This window comes from Canis aureus, chromosome 5 (genome assembly GCF_053574225.1).
Source record: "Canis aureus isolate CA01 chromosome 5, VMU_Caureus_v.1.0, whole genome shotgun sequence".
NCBI classification, from domain to species: Eukaryota; Metazoa; Chordata; class Mammalia; order Carnivora; family Canidae; genus Canis; species Canis aureus.
The window spans coordinates 6,962,770-6,975,364 of record NC_135615.1 but is presented as its reverse complement, the minus strand read 5'-3'; the positions used below and the strand labels follow the sequence as shown (position 1 = coordinate 6,975,364).

Below are 12,595 nucleotides of genomic sequence, written 5' to 3'. Positions count from 1 at the left end.
GATCTCCCAGTAGGTAAACCCCTGTAGGCAAATTGACTAATGTCTGGAAAAGCAGTCTTTATCTGGACTGGAAAATGAAAGAGAGACTAAATTTGAAGGGCAGTTCTCAGTTCTCATTTCTATGGATTTCTCTCTGGGGAACTTCATTTCTAATAGGATAGTTAACATTTCAATACAAAAGTACAGAATGTACTTCTTGTGATTTATTTAGACATTCTTCTTATGACAGAATATTTTATGGCTTTAAATCTCTTATTAGCCACATGCCCAATTTTAGATCAAATCCCCAATGAGTAATGTAGGTCAAAGAGAAGTTGTGATTTATTTATTAATAACCCACTTTCAGCACCAAGTGAGGCAGTCATACCTGAACTTGAAAGCTGTGAAGTTCCTTTCATTCCTTCCTTTCTCCCCAAATAATTCAGAATTAAAGCCTTTAGGTGGGAGTGAGCAGGCATGGGAGTGTGGGGTGTGGCTCAGCAGGTGGCTTGGGCCTGAAGTGGGTAAGGAATGCATCTACGCTGGGAGGTGGTTGTGGTGCTTGGTGAGGAGTGCTAAGTCCCCGAATGGGACAAGGAGAGCATCTTCCTAGGAAGATGATGATGACAATCACATCAGGTTGTCAGAGCCCAAGCTGGGTAAGAGGGACATTTGTGTAATGGTCAAGATGGAGACATGAGGTTGTTACATAAAGAGGGATTAATACCTTCAGGAAATATAATGAGAACAAGGGGAGTCTGGTTTCTTTCATTTATTTATTTATTTACTTATTTATTTATTCATTCATTCATTCATTCATGACAGACATGGAGAGAGAAAGAGGCGGAGACGCAGGCAGAGGGAGAAGCAGGCAGAGGGAGAAGCAGGCTCCATGCAGGGAGCCTAACATGGGACTCGATCCTGGGTCTCCAGGATCACACCCTGGGCCGTAGGCAGCTCTAAACTGCTGAGCCACCCAGGCTGCCTGGGAGTCTGGTTTCTTAATGTTAGAGAAAGGAGTTACAAATATGGAAAGGAAGAAAACTGAACTCAGTAGTGTTTGATTGGAATCAGAGGTATCAGTGTGAATGCATGGTTTTCAATTTATAGAGACAAATATAAAAATAAATATGGTGGAATGTGCATGTAGGGTGTGTGTGTATGCCTGTGTATGTGTTACTTAGCTATTTCCATTGAGAGGGCTAGCAAACATTGATGCCCCAAGAACAAGCCTATCAAGCACATAACTCTTGGTTTTTAAATATAATTCTCAACTAAGAGGAAGCCAAGAGTCTTGGAGAAAGGCTGACTTTAATGGCTGTATTAATGATACAGCCTGAACCTGGAATTTAATGTGCCAAAAAGGAAAGAAATATTAAAAGAATAATGGAGATATGTTAAAAGGACATAAAGGACAGAAGCCACATTGAAGGAATTCTCACTGGCAAACCTGGGAATACTTGAGCATCAAAATAATGGTAATAATAATGGTAATGATGATAACCCACTGAATAAAATAGAAATTATTAATCCATACTTGGATACTTACATATTTAAATAAATGAATGGAGAAAAGCAAAGGTTTTTCCTTACAGGAGAATGCCAACTAATAAATACAGAAGGAATAATACTGATAAATACAGAAGGGATAATGAAATTTATAAAATTATCATTTGGCAATCATCATAGTAATAATTCATCCCAAAACTTCAGTGGATCCAGTGAACTAGTACATTAAGTTTTGGTTAGACACAGGATATTTACATAGTCTCAAAATACTTCATAAAATACATAATTACAAAAGAAAAACAAAACTTTACATCAGAGAAGCCACACAAGCAAAACTTAATCAATTGTTCAAAGTGAACACAACCAATAATGTGGAAGTGGAAAATCACATACCATGGGGCAGGTGCAATGGAATGACCTGAGTATCACTTCCGTGATCTTCCCACCAAAAATATAATCATGAGAGAATATCTGACAAATCCAAATTCAGGAATATTTTAGAAAATAAGTAGCCTGACATTTTGAAAAATGTTGAGGTCATAAAATTCAAGGAAAGATTGAAGAACTCCTCCAAATTGAAGGAGGCTAAAAAGACTGTGACCGCTAAATGCAACACATGATCCTGGATTGGATCCTTTTTTTGTAAGGACAGACATGTTTGGAACAATTGATGAATTTTGAATAGAGTCTGTAGATGAGACGGTAGAAATGTATCAGTATTAGTTTCCTGACTTTGTTAGTTGTACAGCTGGTGTGTAGGGGCATGTCCTTGTTTGTAGCAATCACACACTAAAGTCTTTGAGGTTAAAGGAGCATCATGGCCTACTTATAAATGGTGAAGGAAAAAGGTTACTTGTACTTCCCTTGCCAACTTTTCTCTAAGGTTGAAATTATATCAAAAAACTTCTCTAAACTATGGAATAGAGTTGGAGATTGAGCATAGAAGTCAAAAGATATTTATATACGTGCCTAAAGATACTATATATATATATGTGTGTGTGTGTGTGTGTGTGTGTGTGTGTGTGTGTTGGTAGTTGGATGTTATGAATCCTGAAAATTTGAGAGCTAGTGCTTTATTTTTTTAAGATTTTATTTACTTATTCATGAGAGACACACAGAGATTGAGAGAGAGGCAGAGACACAGGCAGAGGGAGAAGCAGGCTCCATGTAGGGAGCCCGATGTGGGACTTGATCCCGGGACTCCAGGATCACGCTCTGGGCCAAAGGCAGGCGCCAAACTGCCGAGCCACCCAGGGATCCCCGAGAGCTAGTGCTTTATAGAATGAAGTAATGAGGAAAAAAATAGGAGGAAGAACCATTTTTATTTTTATTTATTTATTTTTTAAAGATTTTTATTTATTTATTCATGAGAGACACAGAGAGAGGCAGAAACATAGAGGAAGAAGCAGGCTCCCCTGCTGGAGCCTGATGCGAGACTCCATCCCAGGACCCCAGGATCACGCCCTGAGCCAAAGGCAGATGTTCAATCACTGAGCTATCAGGCACCATATTTAAAAGTTGGCAAAGCTTTAGAATTTTCATACCTATACAAAAATTAATATTTCATTCAGCTAGAATTTATTTTTGTGCTTTGGGGAGATGACCTTTATTGGAAAGAAAAGACATTTGTAATTCCTTAGTTACCTATAGCAGAACCATGAATAAAGAGACTGTTTCTTTTATAGCTTTGTGGTTCCAGCTGATTTTAGTATATGTGCTACCAAAGCAAGCACTGTGGTTCCAGCTGAACCTATAGGCTTAAGTATTCCAAACTGAACATTTTCCAAAGTTGAGGTATGTTATTTAACATTATAGATAATGTTGTATGTGTCAGTCAAGAGTCTGCGTTGTAAGGACAAGAAAACCAAATGAGTTCCAAAAAAGAGTAAGATAGAAAAGGCAATCCCATAGATAGGAAGAATAGGACTCAGGGGACTGGAACCAACAGAAGAATGGAAGGCAAGACCTGTAACCACTTGCTGCCTCTTGCTCTCTCACCAGAGAAAACAAATCTCTCCTCTCTATTCTCTCTGGGTGTCTACACACCAGCCTCTGGAGTTTTCATGTTGTACATCATGGCTACTCAAAATAGCAGCCCCAGTCTTCTCAGCCTATATGACCTGTGGGTCCAGTGCTAGCAGCTAACTGACCTGGACTTTTAGCACCCCAAAGCAAAAGGAATTTGAAGTAGGACAAGGAGCTCAGTTGGACAACCTAGGTCAGATAAGCTTTTTTGATCCAGTTAGCCATGACCAGGAATGGGCTGTTGTGGTATAAGCAAGCCTACCTGAACCATCCCATTTTGCAAGTAGCTGTGAATAAAGAAATTTTTTTTTTTTAAAAAGAGGGTTATGGCAAAGGAAAGACAAAGATATTCTCTAAATATTCTAGATAACATGTTTTCTGATTGATGCACACAGTCGTATATTCCAAGAGATAGTCAAAATTTTAGTTTTCTTAATTTTAGTTTTTAATGGTTGAAATTAAACTACATGAAGTATACCTAAAAATTCTATTATGAAGTCAAGAATGGATTTCAGATGTTTTGAAAGAGTTTTTATTTTTTAACGGAGAAAAGAAAACTTTATATTTAGGGATTTACCCAATATTAAAACAAATTATCTTAATGCAGCTGTAGAAATTTTAATAAAAGTATGCCTCTCCATAGAATGATGACCTTAGGTGAATCAAAGAGGATTTTCCTTATATTTTTGTAAGAATCACTTCTTTGCTCCCTCAGTTTTTCTTTTCTTTTTTTCTTTTCGTTTTTTATTTTATTTTATTTTTTTTCATTTAAGAGAGGGAGGGAGGAGGAGGTAGAGGGAGCAGGAGAGTGAGAACCTTAAGCAGGCTCCATGCCCAGTGTGGAGCCCAACACAGGGCTCAATCTCACAACCCTGAAATCATGACCTGAGTGGAAATTGAGAACCTGATGCTTAGCTGACTGAGCCACCCAAATGCCCCTAGTTTTTCTTATTATAACTCAGTGTTTTGGACTAAAATTACATGATTTTGGTCTGCAGCTTTAAAATTTCAATTCCTGAGAAGCTTCAAGCAGAAAGATTTTTATAGTAGAGCAGGAGACAGGACAGTGGGAGAGGGGATTGGGGATAAAAGGGCATGAAAAAATAAGAGATCAGTGATGATAGAGTACCATAAATGAAGAGTATTCTATATACAGTTGACCCTTGAACAACACAGGTTTGAACTGTGCAGATCCACTTATACATGGATTATTTTCAATACAATATAGTAATGTAAGTGTATTTTCTTCATGATTTTCTTTTTTTAAAGATTGTATTTATTTATTTGAGAGAGAGAGAGCACAAGCAGGAAGAGCAGAGGGAGAGGGAGAGAGATAATCTCTAGCAGGCTCCTTCACTAAGCATGGAGCCAATGTAGGGCTTAATCCTGTGACCTGAGCTGAAACCAAGAGTCAGCTGCTTAATTGACTGAGCCACCTCAGCATCCCTGTGATTTTTTAAATAATGCTATCTTTTTTCTAGCTTAGTCTATTGTATGAATACAGTATATAATACATATGACATACAAAATATGTGATAATTGACTATTTATGTTATAGTAAGTTTTCCAGTCAACAGCAGACAATTGGTAGTTAAATTTTTGGAGAATCAAAATTTATATGCGTATTTTTGTCTGTGTGTGGGGGATTGGCACTCCTGGGCCCCCCATTGTTCAAGTGTCAACTATACTCAGTTATATATATATACTCAGTTATATATATATGTGTGTATATATATATATATATATGTAAGTCCAGTACTGAGGTCCAGTACTATACATATATACACATGTACAAATGTGTATACATGTACACAAGTACAACAAATTATGTATGCACAAAGTCATACATAATCAAATGACACATACAGCTCGAGGTGTGTGGTTTGTATGTTTAAAGCCAAGGAGAGTACAGTGAGCAGCGTGATCTTGATGTCTTTCTTAGAGAAAGTACTACACACTCTCCATTACAAGGTATGAGCTGAGTATTAAAAAAAAGTGAAAGATCTAGTTCCAGGTATACTGGAGAGAAGACAGATTGCTAAGAGAAATCACATTAGTATGGATAGGAGTAGTGGTTGCAGAGAATCACTTACCTTATGTCATCTTACAGAAAACTAAAGCTAGAGATAACCTTGAATGTCGTTTGGTATATTAAGTATGAGAATGTCAGAGATTTTCAATATCCCTTATATGCAAAACCTTATGTGAATACGAATTTCCTAGTGAGAAAGTATAAAGCTTTCACAAAACTCACAAAGTAGTTCGTGACCTAGAGGTCATAAAGAATCATTGACTTATTCCAGTCTCCTAAACTGTCAATAACAAAACAAAAACCTGGGCTGTGAGATGCATCTGAACTAAACCTCATTGCTTACCTGCCCTCTGCTAAGTCTCTGCTCTGACTGATGACAGACAGTGACATTTGGGGTCTCCTGGAATTAGTGTCAATTAGTGTCAATACAGATTTAGCCTCTAGCAATGGAAAAGTCTCCTTATTTCCGTTTCCTCAGGGCACAGTCACCCATTACAAGGCCATTGGTCTCTTTGGGGAAGGCTGGAAGACAATTTAACAGTGTAAATTTTTGGCAATATACTGGGGTTCTTTCTCAAGGGGAGACCTCCTCTTCATTTAAAGGTTCTGGGTCTGTAAATCAGCTCAAATTTTGGGATAGAATGAGGGACACATGAGTATTTTGATGATTCATGTTAGACTTGTTCACTTGACTTAGAACTATTTTGCTTTCTAGATTAATGTAAGAATTTAGTAGGCTTCCCATCTATTTTACTTTTAGTAACACCAAGATCAACTGGGCAACACCATAGAGGTCTGCAATTCAGAGACTTCTGATTGCTGCTTTGGCTCTGCTGCCCATTATGGTGACTGTGCCCACCTTGCCTGTTGAGGACCACCACTTGGCCCCTGCCACTGTGTAATCCAGTTACTCCTATTGCACTTAGCTTTCCTAATTAAGCGGCAGCAGTTACTGTTGTAAGTTCTAGGCTATACAGAAAAGTGATATCAGAACTCTCAAAGATGCCGGGGTCCTCTCAAAAATGTGTTTCTTGCCATTATATTGAAAGGCATGTCCTCTGGATGCTCCCTTGTTGGGTGAGGAGGTCTTAAATGAAAAATCCTCTCTAGCATTCCAGTCTTAGGTCTTCGAGTCTCTTCTTCAAGATGAGTGTAGTTCTGGCATTTCAAGGTCACTTACTAGGGCAACTTTTTGGTCTATGTCTGAGCCAACCAGCCAACCCTTTCTGGGAGGACATAGAAGCTTTCAGGTCATTTATGCAGCAGTGCTGGAGCTGGAAATTTAAATCTCTGAGCTCATCCTTTCTTTCCCCTCACTTTGTCCAGCGACATAAGTAGAAACCAGCCAATTTTATTATATTCATTAGTTTGACAAAATGTTCAGAAATACCAACACGAACCATAAGTATTTGATTAGAAGTATCCAATGCTGATATTTTGTGTACCTATTGCCACATCATGCCATGGACTATAAGTGTTCTTTACTACTGGAAATAGAGCCATTAATGTCTCTAACCAGATTAGAAAGCGAATTCCAGGGATCCCTGGGTGGCGCAGCGGTTTGGCGCCTGCCTTTGCCCCAGGGCGCAATCCTGGAGACCCGGGATCGAATCCCACATCGGGCTCCCGGTGCATGGAGCCTGCTTCTCCCTCTGCCTGTGTCTCTGCGCCTCTCTCTCTCTCTCTGTGACTATCATAAATAAATAAAAAATTTAAAAAAAAAAAAGAAAGCGAATTCCAGAAACCCCAGAACCAATTTAGAAAACTCATCTTTATGATTCTGTTCCTCTAGAACCACTCTTAGTACCAAAATTTGTATCAGCCAGGGTTCTCCAGAGAAACAGAATCAACAGGCTATGGTGGGTGGGGGTAGGGGGTGGGAAGGGAATTGACTTGTTTTAAGGAAAGGTTCATGGGACTGTGGAGACTTGGTGACTCCAAAATGAGATGTTAAGCTGGCAGCCTGAAGACTGGGGAAGTTAGTTTGAGTCCAAAGGCAGTCTGCTGGCAGAAATCCTTTTTACCCTGTGGAGGTCAGTCTTTGTTCTGTTAAGGCTCTTCACTTACTGAATGAAGCTTATCCACAGTATGGAGGATAATCTGCTTCACTCACAGTTAATTTCATCCAAAACACACCTTCATGGAAACATCCAGAATAATTTTCACCAAATACCTGGGTACCATGTCCAGATTAATCATCAGACTCTCCTGACTTCATCAACAAAATGAGGATATTAGATAGTGTAATAAAACGTATGGCCTCTTCTTATTGAAAAAATCTGTATTTTTATAATTCCAGTTCTCATTCCTGCAGTATTTTATTTTTAGCAACAGCAACAGAATCCCATGCTATTCCCGTTGCCCTCTTTAGATGTCAAGGTTTTGCTGTATTTTTATCACAAATCAAGTTCCCTGAAGTTGTCTGGTCTGTTGAAACCATATGGGAAACCACATATTTAATGTTTCTTCTGACTCCCTAAGGCTCTTTGAGACCTCTTGGCATGTATTTCTCCCTAGAAACAGGATGTATGCAATAGGGAAGAAAGTGGCTGTACAACCATCAAACAGCCCAGGGAGGCTTGTTGGAAGGGCTACAGATAGCATGAAAAATGGATCATCATCCTCTCTTCTAGCCTGTTTTCTGCTCAGCCCTGATCTCTCTCTGGCCTCCTATTCCTTCCAATAGCCTCGCACTATCCCAACTTTCTGCCTGAAATTTTCCACCTTTTAGCATCCTCTCCCTTGAGACACTTACATAACTGTTTACTTTGGCAACTTATTCCATTATTTCCTCTCTAGACAAGATGCTTTTCTTAATCCCCTTTACTTCCTAGGGCTCCTGAACTCATCATTTGGACTCCTATTGCCTTTTAAAGTAATTTATGGCAATCTTTTAAAATAGAATTTGGCATTTTTCTACCTTCTTAGCTACTTTTCTTGTGAGAATTCATACCAAAAAAAAAAAAAGCCATTTGTCCTCAGGAAACTTACTTTTCTCTGTAGCTGAAGTTTACTAACCTGCAAATGAACATGTTAGACTTTATGACCATTAAGTTGCCTTCTTAGCTCCAAAGCTATTTGTTTGTGTTGGTAAAATAATGTTGAGGTTTAACAATGGCAGAAACATTCAACACACACGAAATTTGGTAAATGCCTTCTCTGTCACTCTTTCATAGTTGGGTATGTGTCTTGCTTTTTGTTTTTGTTTTTTAAAGATTTTATTTATTCACAAGAGACACAGAGAGAGGCAAGGACATAGGCAGAGGGAGAAGCAGGCTCCCCACCGGGGAGCCAGATTAGGGACTCAATCCCAGGACCCTGGGATCACAACCTGAGCTGAAGGCAGACGCTTTACCACTGAGCTACCCAGGCATCCTGTATGTGTCTTGTTGTTAATGTGAAAATCATCCAATATTATCAGATTTAGGCGTTTCTTTATTTCTTAAGATTTTTTTTTATTTGAGAGAAAGAGAGCATAAGTGGAGGGGAGGGGTGGAGGGAGAAGCAGACTCCTCTGAGCAGGGAGCCAAATGCAGGCTCAATCTCAGGACCCTGGGATCAAGACCTGAACAGAAGGCAGATGCTTAACTGACTGAACCACCCAGGTGCCCCGACTCAAGCGTTTCTTATTTTACCTAGTGGCATAGTTCCTTTGTCACTTATGTGGGAGTTTTGTTATTCCTTCTTCACATTCTGGGCTACATTTTCTTGTTTCTGTACTGTTTATAGTTTTACAGTGTCTTTTTACCTTATACAACCAGGTGCCAGTGAAAACATTCTTTCTGCAAGATCCCAAAGGCCACTAAATGATATGTGAGACCCCATGAGCACTGTAATTTATTACTCCTGCATTCTGACCAGTGGTCTTTGAAGGCGGTGTCAATACCAAAGTGATTGCAAATCATCATTGGGGTGCAGAAAAAAATTCATATCTAATTATGACATATTCATGATATAGTTATTATTTAATCTCATCCTTTAAAATTATCTTCATATGCTTCAGAATGCATACATTAATATAATAGTAAATATATAGAGAATATCTATAGCTATATCTATATTGAGTATGCTTGCTCAAAAGTTTCTTCTTTGGGATGTGTGATTTTTTTTTTTTAAGATTTTATTTATTTATTCATGAGAGACATAGAGAGAGAGGCAGACATAGGCAGAGGGAGAGGCAGGCTCTTGAGCCAAAGGCAGACGACGCTCAACCACTGAACCACCCAGGCAACCCATGATGTGTGATTAAAGAGTTTGGAGGCCATTTTCTTAGAAAATTCTTTTTTTTTTTTTTCTTAGAAAATTCTTAATCTCATAGTAATATATAAATGTAATATAATCTGATATTAATATAAAATCTAATGACTCTTAGGCTTTGTAAACTCATTATTGACTATTACCCTTATTAATTTGCTCCTTTATATGTAAAATCATTTGGGTCTTGTATTAGTTAGAGTTCCTTGGTTGTGAGCAACAGAAACTAACTTTGACCAACTCAGGCAAGGATACTGAAAACAATACTGATAGGCTTACAGAGTCAAGGGAGAAAGAAGTTGGGCCATCTGACCTCCTAAGAATAGAGCTATGGGAGCCCTGGTCCTCAGGAGCAGCATCACCTGGACTCATCCTTAGGGCCCTGCCATCGGATGACTTAGCTCTAGTTAACTCCTCTCCAAGTGTGCACTCCACTCAAGATTCACATTTCCAAGAAAAGGAATCTGAATGGACTACCTTTGGTCACATATCACATCCTAAAAAAACGTTTTTTCCAGTATCCTTCCATGTATATTTATTTCCTGTGGAGGGTGGCAAGAAGGTCCTTTCTAACCATCCATGTTTATAAATTCAGACACTGGGACATGACTACTTGCTAAGAAATGCCAACTTTAGTGACATAATCTTTTCTTCATATTCAAAAAGAGAATAAAAATATCACATGATTACTCGAAAAGGTCATTTCCATGCCTGGAACAAAAGTTTTGATTTTTTTTTTTTATTACTTGGTTGGGTTTTTTCCTTTCCCTTTACATTTCAGTTAAATGACATTTGAATTATTATTATTATTATTATTATTTGACATTTGAATTCTTAAACTATCTTTATGAAATTGAAATAAAAATGTTCGGTAAAGATCAAGTATAATGTAAATTTAAATAAGTAAATAGAACCCTTAAAATAAATCTTAGTAAATTTAGAATCAATTTTAAATTGAATTGACTTTATCTTTTAAAAAAAATCTGTTTATTTATTCCAGAGAGAAAGAGAATGAGAGAGAGCACAAGCAGGGAGAGGGATAGAGGGAGAAGGAGAAGCAGACTCCCCACTGAGCAGGGAGCCAATGCAGGGCTCAGTCTCAAGATCCTGAGTTCATGACCCAAGCCAACGACAGATGCTTAACTGACTAAGACACCTATGTGCACCAAATTAATTGATTTTAAAATCCATTTGTGGGGCACCTGGGTGGCTCAGTTGGTTAAGTGTCTGACTTTGGCTCACATTGTGATCTCATAGTCCCTGGTTCCATGTCAGGCTCCACACTTAGTAGGGAGTCTGCTTGTCCCGCTCCCTCTGCCCCTCCCCACACTCATACTCTGTCCCTCAAATAAATAAATAAAATCTTAAAAATTTTAAAGATCCATTTGCTTTTCCCACTTATGTAAATAAATTACAATAGTCTGATACTATCACAAAATCCAAGCTTTATCACTTCTACTTTTAATTCATAGAAAAAGACAATATGAAATGTTTAGATTTGAATTTAATTTTTCTGGGGTGCCTCAGTGGCTCGGTTGGTTAAGGCATCAGCCTTCAGCTCAGGTCATGATCCCAGGGTCCTGGAATTGAGCCCTGCATCGGGCTCCTTGCTCAATAGTGAGCCTGCTTCTCCCTCTTCCCTGTCTGCAGCAACTCCTGCTTATGTTCTCTCTCTCTCTCTCTCTCTCTCTCTGTCAAATAAATAAAGAAAATCTTTAAAAATAATAAATAAATAAACAAATAATTTAATTTTTCTGAAGGTTAAAATCCCTGCAGTAGCAGTGGAGGTAGAGGGTATATTATTCTGGAGAAATATGCCATTGAGTGATAATTCTCTTTCTTCAGATAGTTAGAAAATGTACAAGGGAGAATCTTCAAGCACAGATTAGATAATCTCCTTCGAATTTGAAAAATTATTTAGTGAGGATATTTTTTCTGTCAAATAACTTTTTTGAAGACCCAATTTGAAGGCCTTAGATGAAGATTCTGTTTAGGACAGGATTTATGCATCATTGGAATAGATTAGTTAATTGTGAGATGCAATTAATGTGGAACTGAAATGTACTGCCTATCCCTCTGCCCAAGTATATTCCTCCAATATTTAAGCATATTTCCACCACCAAAATACCCTTTTGGCTGGAAATGGCCTTTAAGTGTCAGGATAAATGTCAAATGGCAACTTGGAAGAATCAAATGTATTCTGATTGAAATCTTAATTAGTGTCTTTGTCCTACTTGGCTTATAAGATAGATAGCCAGAGCCTAAAATAAATGTGACACCTAGCAGGTACTTTTCAAAACAGGGAAATCAGGGGGGACCTGGGTGGCTCAGTCAATTAAGTGTCTGACTCTCAGTCTCAGCTCAGTTCATGATCTCAGGGTCATGAGATTGAGCCCTGTGTTGGGTCTGCACTCAGCATGGAGTCTACTTGAGATTCTCTCCATCTTCCCCTCCCACTGCTTGCTCTCTCTTTCTCTCTCTCTTTCAAATAAATAACTAAAGTCTTCAAAACAGGGAAATGAGAGAGTAGAAGCCTATGGTTTTCATGTAACCCATCAAATTCAGAGCAGGTTAGGAGAAGAGCACTGGACAGCCAGAGGCCACCAGACCTGCCTGCATGGAGAACAGGACTGTTAAATGTGAGGAGAGACTTTACTCCTATTTTTCTTAAGGATCAGTTATAATTATATCTAACCAGGTGTAATTAGTGGGATGACATGATTGAAATATTTGGTTATAACTCTTCATTGTAGTCTGTCCTGCAGTCTCTCTAAAGGAAAAGAACTGAACCTATTC

General features: G+C 38.5%; 1 protein-coding gene across 5 annotated transcripts in view; it reads left to right on the top strand.

Moving 5' to 3' along the window:
* Nucleotides 1–12,595, top strand: part of MYO3A (myosin IIIA) — a 239,889-nt gene that overhangs the window by 50,530 nt on the left and 176,764 nt on the right. The gene's annotated exons all lie outside the window — the stretch shown is intronic.